General features: G+C 41.5%; 2 non-coding genes and 1 pseudogene across 2 annotated transcripts; all 3 read left to right on the top strand.

The window, feature by feature from the left end:
• Positions 1–1,900: 1,900 nt before the first annotated feature.
• LOC138218229 (5S ribosomal RNA) lies at positions 1,901–2,019 on the top strand (annotated as a pseudogene).
• A 2,854-nt stretch (positions 2,020–4,873) lies between these two features.
• trnak-uuu (transfer RNA lysine (anticodon UUU)) lies at positions 4,874–4,946 on the top strand. The gene has a single exon. It is a non-coding gene; the product is annotated as a tRNA-Lys (tRNA).
• Positions 4,947–7,340: 2,394 nt separating this feature from the next.
• On the top strand, positions 7,341–7,412 carry trnat-cgu (transfer RNA threonine (anticodon CGU)). Its single transcript has one exon. It is a non-coding gene; the product is annotated as a tRNA-Thr (tRNA).
• Positions 7,413–16,073: the final 8,661 nt, after the last annotated feature.

The following is a 16,073-nucleotide window of genomic DNA, read 5'->3' as shown; positions in this document are numbered from 1 at the left end:
GTCCTTCGCTAGCTCTCTCAGAGAATGGAGGTTTATTCTCCTAGCTTCTCCGCTGATGGAGATATGACGGAGATCATGGTCAGACCTGTCACTGCTAGAGAGAGTGCTTAATAGCGACTCGAATTCAGACCTTTTAGCAACCATTGTTAAACTTAAAGAGTATCAATTTTAAGTACGAAATCACAGTTCTACCACAGAAAACCATAAGATAAAGTATGCAATCAACCCAGTAGATCGCAAAAGATCACAAAACAATCAGGCACTGCTTAAAGAGCAAGGGGAACTTTTTTCCTTGCGGCTTTCAGCACACTGTATTGTCGAGTTTGAAACCCGTGGTGTTTTATATTGAATTATTCAGCTTGGTTGACTCATTTCAGTCTTACCATAGCCCGTCCAGGGACACCAATAAATGTAGTGTGCTCTCTGAAGGCACCAGTTTTGTAGGGTTTGGGCATTTACGGGGACATTTATTAATTGTAGCCATAAATCACAAAATGATTCTTTTGATGGCCTTAGAATCCAACCATGGGATATAACTCAAACAACGCACACACACGGGTACTAATACACGGGGATACATTTATTAATACATAAAATATGCATATAAACCTAACAGATCTTATCGAGAGGGTTATCAGAATACAAAAGGTATATATACAATCAATTACAAAGAGTTACATATATCAAGAGGACATACGTTCAGTATATCATTCATTAAGACCGTTTCATAAAGTGAACTTGGTTACAACTTCTACATTAGATACTGAAAACAAGTACATAACTCTTAGGAATTAAGTTGATATCAACTGGTTGGGATAACATTTGAATTCTCAAGCTGTAATGCATTGAAGTTGAATACTCATCCAATCTCTGGGGATTCAGATCTCCTGCGGGCTCTCTGGCTCCGTGCCAGGCTGTGCTGTGCTGCAGATGCTCACTGACCGGCTAGTTAGTGTTGGCTTTAACGAGCAAAGTTTGTGCACAGGAGAAAAATTGACTGTGGGTCCCAGCAAGTAAGGAAGAGGACCGGTTCATTCAGCTGATTCAGCTGTCCACAGTTCCGACCAGTTCACAAGGCTTGCTGCTGGTGCTAACCTCAGGTGGATCCTCTGGTTACTCTCTGGCAACCTCCGCTCTAGACTCTTAGAACAAAGGAAAGTTCTGGCACTCGGACACACTGGCCGTTCCGTGGTTGTCCGGGTTGAGTCTCAGGATGGTCAGGAGGCACACTGCGAGAATGTCCTGCCCTTGGGAGCCTTTTGCTCCTGGGCTGTCCTGCCCTGCAATTCTCCTTTGAATTCCCTTTAGAAAAGTCCACGAAATAGTCTCTCAGGCCCTCTGTGTTGCCTGTTTTTACCTGGAGGAACTTCAGCTCGTTCAATGGCTTAAAGTTCCATGGGCATCAGAGTCCCACGTGGGTTACTCGGCCCTACCAGTCCCTGATTGGTTGATCAGGGTGAGATATGAGTCACTTACTCCTGACACTTAGGAATGCAGTCCAGATGTCCATCTGGCACACCCTAGACAGATAGGCGCCAATGGATGACCATTGATCATGATAGCCAGGCTTAGCTAAGTGCATCCCCATTTGGGAGCTGTCCCTTAACAAAAGAAAACATCTTTAAATCAGCCTGCATGAATAGTTTCTCTGTGGCTGCACCACAGAGATGAACAGAGAGATGGGGCCTCATTTGGAAAAGCACAGCAACACTTAATTCTGGCTTATTAACAAGCATTGCCGCTACAAGTGAAAGACTGAAGTGAAATAGAGCGGGGACGAAGGCAGTGAAGAGAGAGAACGTGGGAAGAAGAGAAAAACGCAAGGGAAAAAAAGTAGCGTCGTAAAAGAGGTGACGGAGCTGTCCTCTCTATAAGAAGGGTGCCAGTGAGCCCTGCTCTCGCTTACGGCCACACCCCCTTGAGCATGCCTGATCTCGTCTGATCTCGGAAGCTGAACAGGGATGGGCCTGGTTAGTACTTGGATGGGAAACCGCCTGGGAATACCAGGTGCTGTAAGCTTTTAAGCGCAGGAGGTGCCCTATCCCCGCTCGCTCGCTCATTCCCCTGTTCACACGTGCAGTGCGGCTTGTCCGTCTGTTTATTTGTCAGCTTTGGCGAGACACGGGTGCTTGTGTATTAGCGTGAGCGTTTTTTATTCTGATCATGAACAGTTTTACAAGTCCGCAAAGGATCGAGGAAAGGTTTATCGCCAGCTGAAAAGAGACACAGCGCTTCAGCTGTGGAGACTTTTTCAGCTGGCGTTCTGGGAGTCGCGTTTTTCAGAATTGTATTGAGATCGTTTTCCACAGAGCTCAGATGTCAAAGCACAGCAGCAGCTCTCCACAGCGATCCTCTATAGCGCCCTTTCTCCCGCAGCTCCGTCCTCATTGGAAGGAAGCAAGAGTGAAAGGCTGAAGTGAAATAGAGCGGGGACGAAGGCAGTGAAGAGAGAGAACGTGGGAAGAAGAGAAAAACGCAAGGGAAAAAAAGCAGCGTCGTAAAAGAGGTGACGGAGCTGTCCTCTCAATAAGAAGGGTGCCAGTGAGCCTTGCTCTCGCTTACGGCCACACCCCCTTGAGCACACCTGATCTCATCTGATCTTGGAAGCTAAGCAGGGATGGGCCTGGTTAGTACAGATGCAGCCATTCAAAATGCGCATGTGATACCGCATTATTTTCCGGTACGCTGTACGCAGTCTACCGCGAGTTACCGGTAAATACCGCTAGCAAAATAATAGTATCCGGAATTTCCGCAAGGTGGAGCTAATAAAGCTCAACCTCTCATGTTTGAGCTGTAGCCATCAAAGTCTTTAACGAAGATATTACTAATAGTATTAATAATAAATGACCTTGGACAAGCTGTAAACTCAAAGTATTGCCCTGGTCCACATTATTTTTTTCATTGACCGTCTTTGTAAAAGTAACACCACAGCATTTCACAATCACGCATTTTTTTCCAATCATGCAAAGTACAGTAATTTTTGAGAATCGATTCACCATGCCTTTCACATGCTCATAAAAGAGATTGATTTAGGAACATAAACATATTACCGTATGCAAACTGTACTGTATACAGTATGTATATGTATATTTAATGTCTTAACTGTGCCCGTTTAAGTATTGAATATTTATATGGAATTTTACCACTGAAGGGAAATCTTAGTGCCTGAGCATAAAAAGAATAGGAACATACTGCAACGCGTGTGAAGGCCATAAACGATATTAATTTTGGAACATAAACATACAGTATATGGCTGGTCTCGGTACTTTAAAGAAAACATACACGAAACATGGTTTCATTATGACCAGAATCGGTCTTGACACCGATACTACGTAAATACTGCTCACGTATATGTTTCTAGGTTTATATTATGCATTTCATACGGTCCAATTACTTTTGAGCAACTGATAAGAAGCGCGAAACGGTATGCCCAGGGCGTTCTAGTTTTCGTTTTGTTTTAATGCATTGCAGTGGATTGATTAGAGATATCAAGTACATACAAGTCATTTTTTAAATGTTGTAGTTCATCTTGTAAAAATGTTAAGAGTACATCATCTGTGAACAATTACACAGGTTCTGTTTCCATATTGCAGATTTTGGTTACGTAATATTATTTTCTAGATTTCACGTTGTGAATATATGATTTGGGCAAACAGAGCCGCAAAGAAGTACATTATGGGTTGTTGTTTTTTTTTGCAGTTTTATCTAGAACAAGCGATGCTTAAACCTTTGTCTGATTCTTGTGAAACTATCCACACGACAGTTACAGTACCTAGGAGTTGACTTCAGTGATGTCACTGATGGGATGTTTCTAAAAATCCATCCTCTGTAAAACGTCTTCTCTAGTTGTCCTGCATATGTATTCGCTAATGAAGCTGTGTGTTCTGAGCCTGGTTCTCTACATTTCTGTATGAACCAGCTTAGAGGGCTAAAGACAGCTTGTGTTTAAATTGAGTGTAAGGTAATTTATGCTAAAGTCATGGTCAGCATTTATTATTGTACTGTGCTGTAAACTTGTTCTGTGCCTAATTACATTATTTTATAACTTTATCAAATCTGTACATTGTCTGTCAGGGCCTGACAACACTGATTGTGATAATTTGCAGGTGCTTCTCGGAAGTGCGTTGGTGGTACAGGCGCCTTCCAAATAATTGAGTCGGGTTTGAATCCCAGCCAGTACAAATCCAAATCTTTTCAAGATAATTTGTGGTCCGCTAACACATCTTTTGAAACACTACAACAGGTAACACCCCGTGTGAAACATCATGAACATCTGTTAAAGCCTGAGTTTTACATACTCTAACGTAAATAAACGTTAGTGTCTTCCGGTGTGTGAGCCAATTTCTCCAAAAAAATATTTGTTAGTCTGCCGGGAGGCTGTGCAAGGTGTTAAGAAATAGAATTTCTAAAAGACAGGCTCCCTATAACATCAAGGCAGAAAAAATGCTGTTTTCTCTACAGAAATGCTCTTTACATTTCAGCACTGTTGCAACTCCTTTTATAAAGGGTGTGCACACGTATACAACCAAGGCATTGAAAGTTTTTTTTTTAATTATTGTTCCAAAAAATGTTCTATTTGTTTTCTTTTTAATGTTGTTGATTAAAAGATTTTATTAAATGTGAAAAAAATCTGAATGTGAAAAAAGGTCAAAATGCTATTGAAAAAAATCAGTAATGTGAGGAAAGATGGATTGTGGGAGCCCCTTAACTACCCATGTCATGCTGTATTTCTCACTCATTCTACTGGGAGTGGTGCCGTCGCTTCTGGATAAAGTCTGTCAGTGGTCATTCCAGACGGGTCAGGTATGACTACTCTTCGGCACAAGAGACAGGTGACTTGGGAGGATCCCGACAGTGTCAACTTTCTTTCAGAGCCCGGATAGCTCAGTCGGTAGAGCATCAGACTTTTAATCTGAGGGCCCAGGGTTCAAGTCCCTGTTCGGGCGGTTGTGCTGTTCTTAAGTCTATTGTGAATGTCATTCTAAATAGTCTTTTATCTTTCACTCTTCTAGCTGTACTGTGGTTATTTTAAATGTCCATTACTTGTATTTACAGTAGTGTATTTAGTGTTTCATTTCACAAACCGAAAATGTTCAAGTAGATCTTGTCGCTCTACTCCACGTAATCATCCAAATTAAATCACAGTAGAGTACAGAACACGCAGTGAGGAGCTCACACAGTGAGTACTCTTGAATTTGACAAGAGGAAAGGCACACTGCAACTCTGCAGAACATCACGTCCGAGTTTACAGTGACAGCAGAGGTTGGAAGCGACGTAGTTTTTTAATACTCGCTCGCTGAACGATCTCTCAAGAAACCTCGGTGAAGATTTAACGGGTGTCTAATAATCACGTTCAAAAAGGTGACGATAAGTTTTTTTAACTAGGTAGCCTTAATGGCAACACGGTGTGAGTAGATCTTAAAGCAGCTGCAGACAGAGTACCCGTAATGGCAACACAGTGCTTTGAGTTCGGCTTTTCTTATTTCTTCGGTAGAACCAGTGGTATCGGAATATACTGATCCGGATAGGAAGCGCTTTCGGTTTCTGATCATTTTTATTGAGCGCTGCTATGGTCTTAGGCGTTGCGTTCAGGTCGCAGTTAACCCTGGAGACGTTTGTTAAAATCTCACTTCTAATAAAGAGGTCTTTCTCGTTAGAGTAGAAACGATAGAAGCCTTAAGCGGGAAAAAAATCACAACATCTCGCATTTCACGTGTTTAATGTTAACTGTCTCAGTGGTTGCCTCGGTGATTGATGGCTCTTCTCCCTCGCAAGGTGACGGCAAACTTCTTCAGAGAGGGAGTCTCCCACGCACGGTTTTTCTTTATCAAGAGCTGAGACAACAGAAACAGACTTCCAACTGACATGAATTACTTCTTGAGCGTTTATGACTGTCTTTAAAAGCTGAGAGCAGGTGAAAAAGTCTTTGGAAATGAGGCAATGACTGCTGACAGTAAACAGAGCTGACGCTCAGCTGCAGACAAGCGCTCCTCTTTAGTATAGTGCTGAGTACCCCCGCTTGTTGCGCGGGAGACTGGGGGTACGTTTCTGTGACAGGGCGCTGGTTTAATTTTTTAACAACCTGACTTCACTTAAAAAAGTATGTACTGTGTACTACGTTTCGGACTAGATAGTGCGGTAGAATATGGAGATCATCTCCAGCTTTGAGCTCAACTGCAACAAGAAGTCATGCTAAATGTAGTATAGTGAGTAGACATCGCCAGACAACAGAACGAGAGAGTAGAAGGCAGGAATATATGGTGTAAGGGTGTGATCTGTGTAGTTAACAAAATAGTTAAAATAATATAAAAACGTCTCTTTATTAAGATACACAACATTGAAGGCGACGAGAGATGAGTGCTTGACGGACTCAAAGCGAGTGCAGTGCAGATTTTAGTTCTCTTACTGGTAGAAACGAACTTCTGAATTTTCGGACTTTTCGTTTAGCTTTCGCCATGGAAGATATGGTAGCCGCGCCGAGAAGCTTTGCTTATGCCCAGCTTTTTCCACCGCTTCTAATGAACCTCGGAGCCCCGGATTTGTATACGGAATACAAGATATGGATGGAGTCGTACAGATTTTTTTTAAATAGCCAGTGGATCTACAGAAGCTCAGGATGCCGTGAGACGTGCTACATTACTGCACTGTATCGGGGCTCCCGTGCAGCGGATTTTCGCCAACCTCCCTGGAGAAAAAGACTGTAGCTGCTTTAGACGCTTCCTTTACACCGCGGAGAAACGGCATACATTTAGGCAGAGAACTTAGTCTCAGGACGAATCTGTTGATGCTTTTGTGACTGCACTAAGAGAACTGGCTAAATCTTGTGACTTTGGAGTATTGGAAACTGACATGTTAAGAGATCAACTTGTGGAAAAATGTGCACATAAGAGACTATAAATTGCTGCAGGAGGAAGGGCTGACTTTAGAAAGAGCTCTTACAGTCGCTAGAATTCATGAAGCAGCTCAAGCAGAATCAAGAATGCTTTCTGACCACAGTGACAAAGTGAAACTGAACGGGGCGCTCGCTCAAACTTTACAAACAAAAGCCGAGCAGCAGGACGCAGTCATGCTAGAGAAATAGAAGAACAGGGGACGGCTGACATTACATGTTACAGGTGCGGATTAACAACGCACAAAGCAGATGAATGCGGAGCGTGAACAGCAAAATGTCTACACTGCAAGAAAACAGGACATTGTGCACATGTCTGCAGAACATCACGTCCGAGTTTAAGGACAAGTATCCCTTTTATTGTTGTTGCTGCCTCCGGTTTACATTTGGCGATGTAAACCAGATTCAGAAAAAAATAATTTGAACAACCTTATTCCCATGCTTACTTGAAGGCGCGGTGGCCAAGTGGTAAGGCGTCGGTCTCGTAAACCGAAGAACGTGGGTTCAAGCCCCACCCGTGCCAGTTTCATTTGTCACCGCTTTCCTTCAGTTTCAAAGTCTTAAAAAAACTCGCAATGTAGGGATCTCAATAGTAAGAGAACATAACTGTCGCCAGTGATTAGTATTCTTGCATATCCTGCCTTGTTTTTTAGTCGACAAAGCTTGTTTCTCTTCACACCCATCTTCCGAATGATCGCCTTAGCATTGGGAAGGAACGTGCGCTTGGTACAGCCCCCGACTCCATGGTCTGATCACAAACAGATCGGGTGAGCTGTCAGTCCAGGTTGGAAGTAACGTTCGAAAGCACTAAAAATCTGACTTAGGAACGAGAAGACCGTGTTTTTTTAAACGAGTAAACGATAAAATAATATACTGCCTGCAAGACTATGTCAAGTTCAAGTTTAAAGTTCAAGTTTATTGTCATTATACTCATACACAGGTATATGGTATAACGAAATGCTATTTAGCTAGCTCTCGGACATAAGTAGTACAAAGAAAAAAACACAACAACAATACAATTGTATAACAAAAGAAAGACAGAGACAACAGCCGATGTCCAAAAAACAACAGGCAGCGTGCAAAACAACAAAAAGGTAACAGGTTATGTGCAAAAACATGCATCAAAAGAATGAAATAAAGGGATAGAAATGATGGGGAGTGAGCTTTTGACATGTATGGTAGAGGTAGATGTGTGTTTGGGTTTTTGGTAAGAAAGAAGGCACTGTGAGGTTCAGATCATAGGTGAGAGGTGAGGAGAGAGTGAGAGAGGCTGGGAGTTTGATAGTTTGATAGTGCGGGGGTAAAAACTGTTTCTGAGTCTAGTAGTCCGGACCCGAATGCTCCGGTACCGTTTTCCATGTCATACTAAACGCCACAAATTGTTAGTCCAGTCGTATCAATCGTCCTAAAATTACGGAAAATCGGATGCGACTGGTGCAGTCAGCACCTATTTCTTCAGGATAGTCGAGCGGTTTAAAACAGCAAATTCACAGCTTCGTGTTTCACTCTCCAAATAGAGGCACGGGTTCAAATCCCACTGCCGACAATCAGGCGTTTTACCCGGTCTTTTTTACCTGCCTTTACACTGTTTCAGTCTTGTTGTGCTCGCTGACAATCACAGTACGAGGAAAACGGAGAAACTGCTTAGCAAAAACATAACGGACAGAAAAAAGCTTCGTAAACACGTGAATGTGATTAGCAGCAGTAAGGTATGTATTCAAATGTTTAAGGCTGATTTATAACAGCAGCAGAAGAAAAGTGCAGCCTTTGTGAGAATTCGCGGGTTTTTATGCTGCTTGGACTTCTTTCAAGCCTATGAAGTGACCCCCGTTTTATTTTCATTTTCAAACTTCAGAACCGAATAACAAAGAGGTTTCATGAGTGACAGCATTCCGTTCCAAATACCGTTTCCACGATGTATTCAGCGACGGGAATGAAATATTTTAGTGCTGGCTCAAATGCGAGGAATTTCAGAAAAACCTGGAAAAGCAACGCTTGCAGTAAATGACAAATGTAATGCGTGTAGTCAGCATGAACAGAACAACGCAATGCTCTGTAAAAACGATCTGAAGCCGCAATTACTCTTTTATCTCGGGCAGTTCATTCCGATACGTTTCCGCAGAATAAATGAATGTTGTTGCCATTATTGTTACTCCTGCTGCTGTAGTTTTAAGCTTTAATCAGTGGGTATGTAATGTTGTAAAAGGGCTGGACTACTTTGTTCAGTCCAAATTCCACTATGTGAATTTATGCTTTTTTAATATAAGCATTAACAATACAATGCGTGCTCAAAAACCGTTACTTATTAGCTTACAAAACGGCAGTGTTTTGACAAAGTGTGGTATTCGAACAGTAAATGCTGAAGTGTTTAATACTTGCTTGTGAGCAGATCTCCCTCGATTTAGACAAACTCTTGTTCGGCTGACGATTTCAGATCAAAATCTGAATCAAGTGGAAAGAAAGCTGAATTACGCTGGGTACTGGGTATCACTGTTACGCCATCAGGTCATGCTAGGAGGATTGGGGGGATGAAATTGACACAGAGGGACCCAATGTAGGGGCTGAACCCACAGTTATGAGATTAAGAGATTCTTGCTCTATGGACTGCGCCTATATAACTCTTGTGCTCCAGCAGTAATGTTTCTGGGTGTGGATGAACATGACATTATAGACTGACAGCAGGAACACGTGGCCCACAGGCAGTGACAGTATCGCTATATTTGGCTGCAGTATATTGTGTTGAGAGCAGCAATAACTTTCCTGCAGAGATGGGAGTGCCTTTAATACAGCTCTTTCAATCGGACAGAGTAACAGGAACTGACCTAAAGTTTCGGCTGTGGATCTATCTCCACATGGGGGAAAGAGACAGTAAAATTGCGATGAAGAAACAGAAAGATTTGTGCTCGCTGCAAAGTAGGAAAGAGGTGGTCAGACACATGAAACAGCTTGGTGATACGTTGCAGCGACAGTTTTATGTTATTTAGTACATGGATTTCTCTTCATGTTCCTTAAGATGTGTAATTTGTATGTTGGTTGTATGAGAACAGTTTCTCCTAAAGTCCTGTCAATTGACAGTGGAGAGCTAGCTGGTGCACATCTTCAAGAAGACTCTCTTTAAGGCGATTACAAGTTTCTCGAACAAATCTGTGTCATATTTTTAAAATAGTTTAGCTAATGAGCAACGAGAGTACAAATAAATTCTCCCACCCTCCATTTGAAGATAAAACTCCATGTGCGAGTCAAAGTTTCCTTGAAGCTACTGATGTTCGTCATTATTGGACATTCCCGATGATATTGACTAAGCAGCTCAATTTTTACGTGTTGTAGTTCAACATGTGCAAAACATTCGTATCCCCTGCAAATATCGGCAAGGTCAGTGATATTCTCAACAATTTGTGCCATTGCAATTCGTGCGATTGGTGCCATACTTTTTCGAAATGTATACTGACATGCCAGGGTCAGAGGGTCATATTTAAAAAACTGGTGCCTTAAAATTTCTTGTACTTCAGGATTTTGATAGTCTGTTACATTGTCTTTCACACGTCGGTGTTAGAACTGTGAGACATTTTCATAATCGGGGGGAAGGCCGTAGCAATAAGCAGAAAGTGCAGTCACCTTTTCCCAGTGTAAGTCCGTGTTGTGGTGAGTTTTTAAAATTGGTTTGCCATTTTCTGAAATATATTCCATACAAAAATATAATTTGGACAGTCGCTATTTATTTGGATATTCCTTTTCAGTGAAGATGTCTGCAGTATTCCAGCCGGATTAGTACTGATCGAAGAGAGCCATCTACAGGCGAAAGGCGACATAACATCACAGCAGCACCATTTAAGGTGGAACGAAAAACACGCATAAGAAGCTGGCGAATAAGAAGCCAACTTAAGCCTCGTAGCAGACCCTTGGAGGCACGCTCAAAATAATCATCTTTCCAAGTACTAAAGAGTCATATTTAGATCGCTTTACTGCAATTTTATGTGATTGATGGGAGATGTGAAGCCATCGAGCCTGTACTGCACTTTCACATTGAAACTGAAGCCATTTCTCATGCTTTCTCTCAGTTTCGGAGCTGCAATTGAGTGTAAAGGAGGCGACTTGAAATTGAAACGTGTAATCACCTTACAGAGGGTCTTCACGACAGGGTGCGTCAGCTAGTTCTCCATTATTGTCAGTTTACTGGACTTCTGAAGAAACCTATCTACAGCGAAGATACAAACTGCACAGTTTAAGGCACATGAAGAGAAATCTGTTTGCTGATTGACTCAAAAAATGTCGATACAAATAATCTACCAGGCTGATTTACTTGTCTGACCACCTCCCTCAGTTCCCCTTTGCTGTTAGCACAATTCTTTCAGTTTCTTTTCTTGTATTTTCCTTGCTATCTTAGTGTTCCCCATGTATAGATGGATCCACAACCGAAACCGTTTTCACCCTGTGTTTCTGCAGCGTCAGTCTGTATGAGGAGCACGACTTACACAGCTCCAGTGGCGCAATCGGTCAGTGCGCGGTACTTATACAGCAGTGCACAGCGGAGGCATGCTGAGGTTTTGAGTTCAAGCCTCACCTGGAGCAGTGTCTTTAGCTACTGAGAGCAACTGTCGAGTTTAGATACTGTTAGGTATTTGATGGAGATAAATTAACATCAAACGAACAAGTAAAGATTTATTTCGAGTCACAATCAAAGAAGGCTCCACAGCTGAAACGTTGTGTTTACTTCTATTTTCAGCATGGAATAAACCTATACTTTTCCATTTGCAGCCCACGCATGCTGTGATGCAGCTCCCTACTTAAATTTCTATCAGCTGTGTACCTCCAGTTGACCTGTACACAAATATATGAGAGAAGTCTACTGAGACAAGAGGAGCACTGAAGACTTGATAAAGCTCTCGCATTAGATTCTGTGTTTATGTTGTTCCCCAGATTTGTTTTTAATGTTCTTTTTCTTTTGAAGTTGTTGCGTTTGGTTTTTTTTCTGATTGGTAGCTACAACGGGTCAGTTGCAACAAACTGGCTGCTGAAATTAGTCAGCAGCTCTGTAGCAAACCTGTTCTCAATTGCAACAAACCTAAAATAACAGCTGCTCCCCATTAGATGTTACTAAAGTAGGAGACTAAGCAGACGAAGTGGAACAATAGATTACATTGGAACTGTCCTGAATGTAGTGGAAATAATATCGTCATTAAGTAATGAACAATTGCTTTCCAGACACTACAATTATTCACAAGGAATTTTATCAATACATATTTTATTAATAAAAGTGTAATATCTTAATAATGAAGTTTAATGTTATCTATATCAGTAGCTGTATTACAGGTAATGCATGCACAGACTTTATTATACTATAATGAATTTTCAGGTATCCCGGGGAGAGAACTGAAGTGAAGGAAATACATATTAAAAGGGGTGTAAGTCTTAAATGTGTTCTGTCACATAGGGGTGTTAATTGAATAGATTTGTTGTAATATTATTTGACTCTACACTTGTGTTTCTCAGGAGACAGCATTAATATTGGGGACTTGCGGATACAGATAATAAGTTGTACTATACAGGCAAATGTATGGTTACCTTAATGAAAAAAACTCTTATCATTACCCTTTTCAACATTATTATTTAAGACAGTCTTTCAGAACAGTATTCTCGTATTAGTGGCTATAGTCTAATGATAATGGTGGTGAAACAGGCGAAATGTGCGGAAAGAATTGGAGATGGAACAGGAGACTCATCCAGTCGATAGAAAGCTTGGGTAGGACTGCACAAACACCGTGCCAGTGCCTAGTAGCGTCATTTAAAAATAATACGTGGTTTAACAAATTCAACTGCTCTTCTGTGAGCTCAGCTCCACTACTAGTAATACATTGCCCAAATTTTCAAATTAGATACATGTGTTTTCTACGTGTATGTAATTGGTACTTTTTTGTTTTAACTGATTTAAAATATAATCTGTATAAAACAGACAAAGGGTTTATGTGTCGCGCTGAAATTCACACACAAGTAAGGAAAGATATTGCGCCCAGGAAGAAATCCAGAGTGGAGACGCCAGCGATTGAAAACAACCACATACAGCCTGTATGTGCTCTACCACTGAACAAACTTCCGACAACTACTGTATCTTTATCTGCAGCACTTTCTTTTAGGAAGAGTGAGGAGTCTACAAGCCTAGAAAATAAGACAACTAAGTGAACGACAAATTTTCACTTTTTGATTAAAGAACATAAAAAACACCTTTCTTCCAGCCAAATTCAAACCAGAGAACAAAGAGTTCCCAGCTGTTTCCACTATATTCCTCCGCTCTTACAACTGAGTTATCGAAAACACAGGAAGCCCACCTTTTGTCTTACATAAAGCACAATGTAGTGCAGCGGTCCTATTTATTTAAAACCCAGTTCGAAATCAAATCTCATTCCCATAGTCCTGTTTAGTTTGAATTTAAGCAGTTATAGCAGCAATGCTTGGTAATAAGACAGAATTAAGCGTTGCTGTGCTTTCCTTAATGAGGCCCCATCTCACTCTCCATCCCTGTGGTGCAGCCACAGAGAAAGTATTCATGCAGGCTGATTTAAGATGTTTTCTTTTGATAAGGGACAGCTCCCAAACGGGGATGCACTTAGATAAGCCTGGCTTTCATGATCAATGGTCATCCATTGGCGCCTATCTGTCTAGGGAGTGCCAAATGGACATCTGGACTGCATTCCTAAGTGTCAGGAGTAAGTGACTAGTATCTCACCTTGATCAACCAATCAGAGACTGGCAGGGTGTGGTAACACCATGTGGGTCTCCAATGCCCGCCAAACTCTCAACCTATCAGAACACATCTGTGTCTTGGTCAAAAAGGGAGCGCAAGCTCAGATCAGGGCTCTCCTTGGCCATTTTCGCGCATTCTCAGAGACAATCACGTGACAAAGGCTGTTGTCTGCAAAGGGACTTGGACTTTGTTCTAAGCGCGGGGCCGAGGATCCCGTACGTACTCAGAATTCTACCAACGTGAACGCTCCGCTTGATCAACGGCAGCCCACAGTTGGACCCTCGTCGACAACCTGAATAGCTTATTTAGAAGCAGCGCTGGACCGGGAACGAACCAGCTTCTTCCTGGGCAAAAGAGTGACTTGTGAGGACTAGCCGTCACACTGCATAGAGTGGATAGTGCATAGAGACTTTCTACTAGCCAGCCGGACTGCTGGTAGATCCCCTCGGAGCAACGACTGCCCTGCGGGCCGCAGTCAGATTCCTCCGCCCGTCCTACTCCGAGCTGCACCTCGACTGGTTGGCCGGTAGCCAGAAGACGCCGGGACAACGCCCATTGGACAACCGCTGGGACCGAGGCTGCAACAGAGCCTGTCAGCTGGTTTGGTGTTCGTGCCGGGAAATTCCAAATCCATACATAGTGGATAAGTAAACCCCATGTTCTACATTGCGTCTCGAGAATTCAATTGTACCTCAACACAAGTTGTTATCAATTTAATTCATGAGTAATGTATTTACTTCCGAGTTTAGAGTAACAGTGGGTAATAACACTGATTAGCGATTTGGTAACCGAACGATATATATTGACATATATTCTCTGATGTGTATCTCTTTGTGTTTGCATCTCTTCGAGATTATATACTTTGTATATTGATAACCCTCACAGTAAGGTCTGCTGCTCGTATCCAGGCAGACTAGTATATGTTTGGTGCACAATTTATATGAATAAATGTATCTCGTGTATTGAACCCGTGTGTGTGCATTGTTAGTTGTTCTGACGATTGATTTTCTAAAAACCACAACGAACAACCTTGTGATTACTGCTACAATTAATAATTGTCTCAGTAAACCCATCAAACCTCTACACTTGTATAGTATAATTTATTATCTGTACCCGCAAATCCCCAATATTACTGCTGTCTCCTGAGAAACACAAGTGTAGAGTCAAATCATATGAAATAATACAACAAATCTATTCAATTAACACCCAGAACACTTTTAAGACTTTAAGACCCCTTTAAATAAGTATTTCCTTAATTTCAGTTCTCTTCCCTCCATGGGATACCTGAAAATTCACTATAGCATAATAAAGGCTGTGCATGCATTACCTGTAATACAGCTACTAATAAAGATAACATTAAAGTTGATTATTAAGAAATCACGCTTTTATTAATAAAATACGTTTTGATAAAAGAAGTCTTAATAGAACCTAGGTAAATCCCTGTAGTAGTCTAACACCTACAAAAAAGAAAAAAAAAACAGAACAACTTCAAAACAAAGAGAAAAAGAACATTAAAAACAAATCTGGGTAACAACAAAAACACAGAAAAGTGAGTGCTTTTTCAAGTCTTCGGTACTCCATCGTGCTCCTCTCGTTTCAGTAGACCTCTCTCTTATATTTGTGTATAGGTCTGCTGGAGGTCCATTGCTGATGGTAATTTAAGTAAGGAGCTGTGTCAGCATGTGTGGACTGCATAGGAACAAGTAAAATTTTATTCCATGCTGAAAAGAGAAGCAAACAACGTTTGAGCTTTGGAGCCTTCTTCAGGTCTGACAAGGAACAAACCTTTACTTGTTCCTTTCATGTTAATTTAGACCTGATCTCCAGCAAATACTTAACAGGACCTAAACTGGTCAGTTAGTTTAAATATTTGAAGATATAGGCCACACTGCTCCAGGTGAGGCTTGAACTCAATCTCAGCATGAGTTCGATCGCACCACTGGAGCTGCAGAAGTCTTTTTTTACACAGACTAATGCAATTGCAAGTAGTCACGAAACAAATGAGAACTGTAGCTGTACACTTGAGACAGGACGCTCCTGTATTAATTTTGTTTAACACACCAGTCGAACAAGCCGACATGTCACTATTGCTAAATCGTTACAAAAGACGCCAACTAATGACCAGTTTTATTTTTAACAGAACTTTACTGAAAGTTAAACTTATAAAACTACCTGAGCAAATAAATACAACAATTATTGTTCCTCTGACCTTCTCAGTATTTCTTTTTTTAAATTAATACATTTATTTATCCATGGTGTGCCTTGTGCTTACTTTTCAGAACTCTCTCTCCTGTGTCAGTAGGAGCTTACATTTCAAATTAAGTTCTTTAATCAGTTCCAATATCTTCCTTTCAAAGTAGGGAAGAGCAAGCTGGCATGTTGTTTTGCCTGTGGTTATTCTTTATGACTATATCTTCTGACACCTGTGCACAATCCTACAACATT

The sequence above is a fragment of the Lepisosteus oculatus genome, chromosome 14 (assembly GCF_040954835.1).
Source record: "Lepisosteus oculatus isolate fLepOcu1 chromosome 14, fLepOcu1.hap2, whole genome shotgun sequence".
Taxonomy (NCBI): domain Eukaryota; kingdom Metazoa; phylum Chordata; class Actinopteri; order Semionotiformes; family Lepisosteidae; genus Lepisosteus; species Lepisosteus oculatus.
The sequence above is the reverse complement of the archived record's forward strand: the minus strand, read 5'-3'. Positions and strand labels throughout refer to the sequence as shown.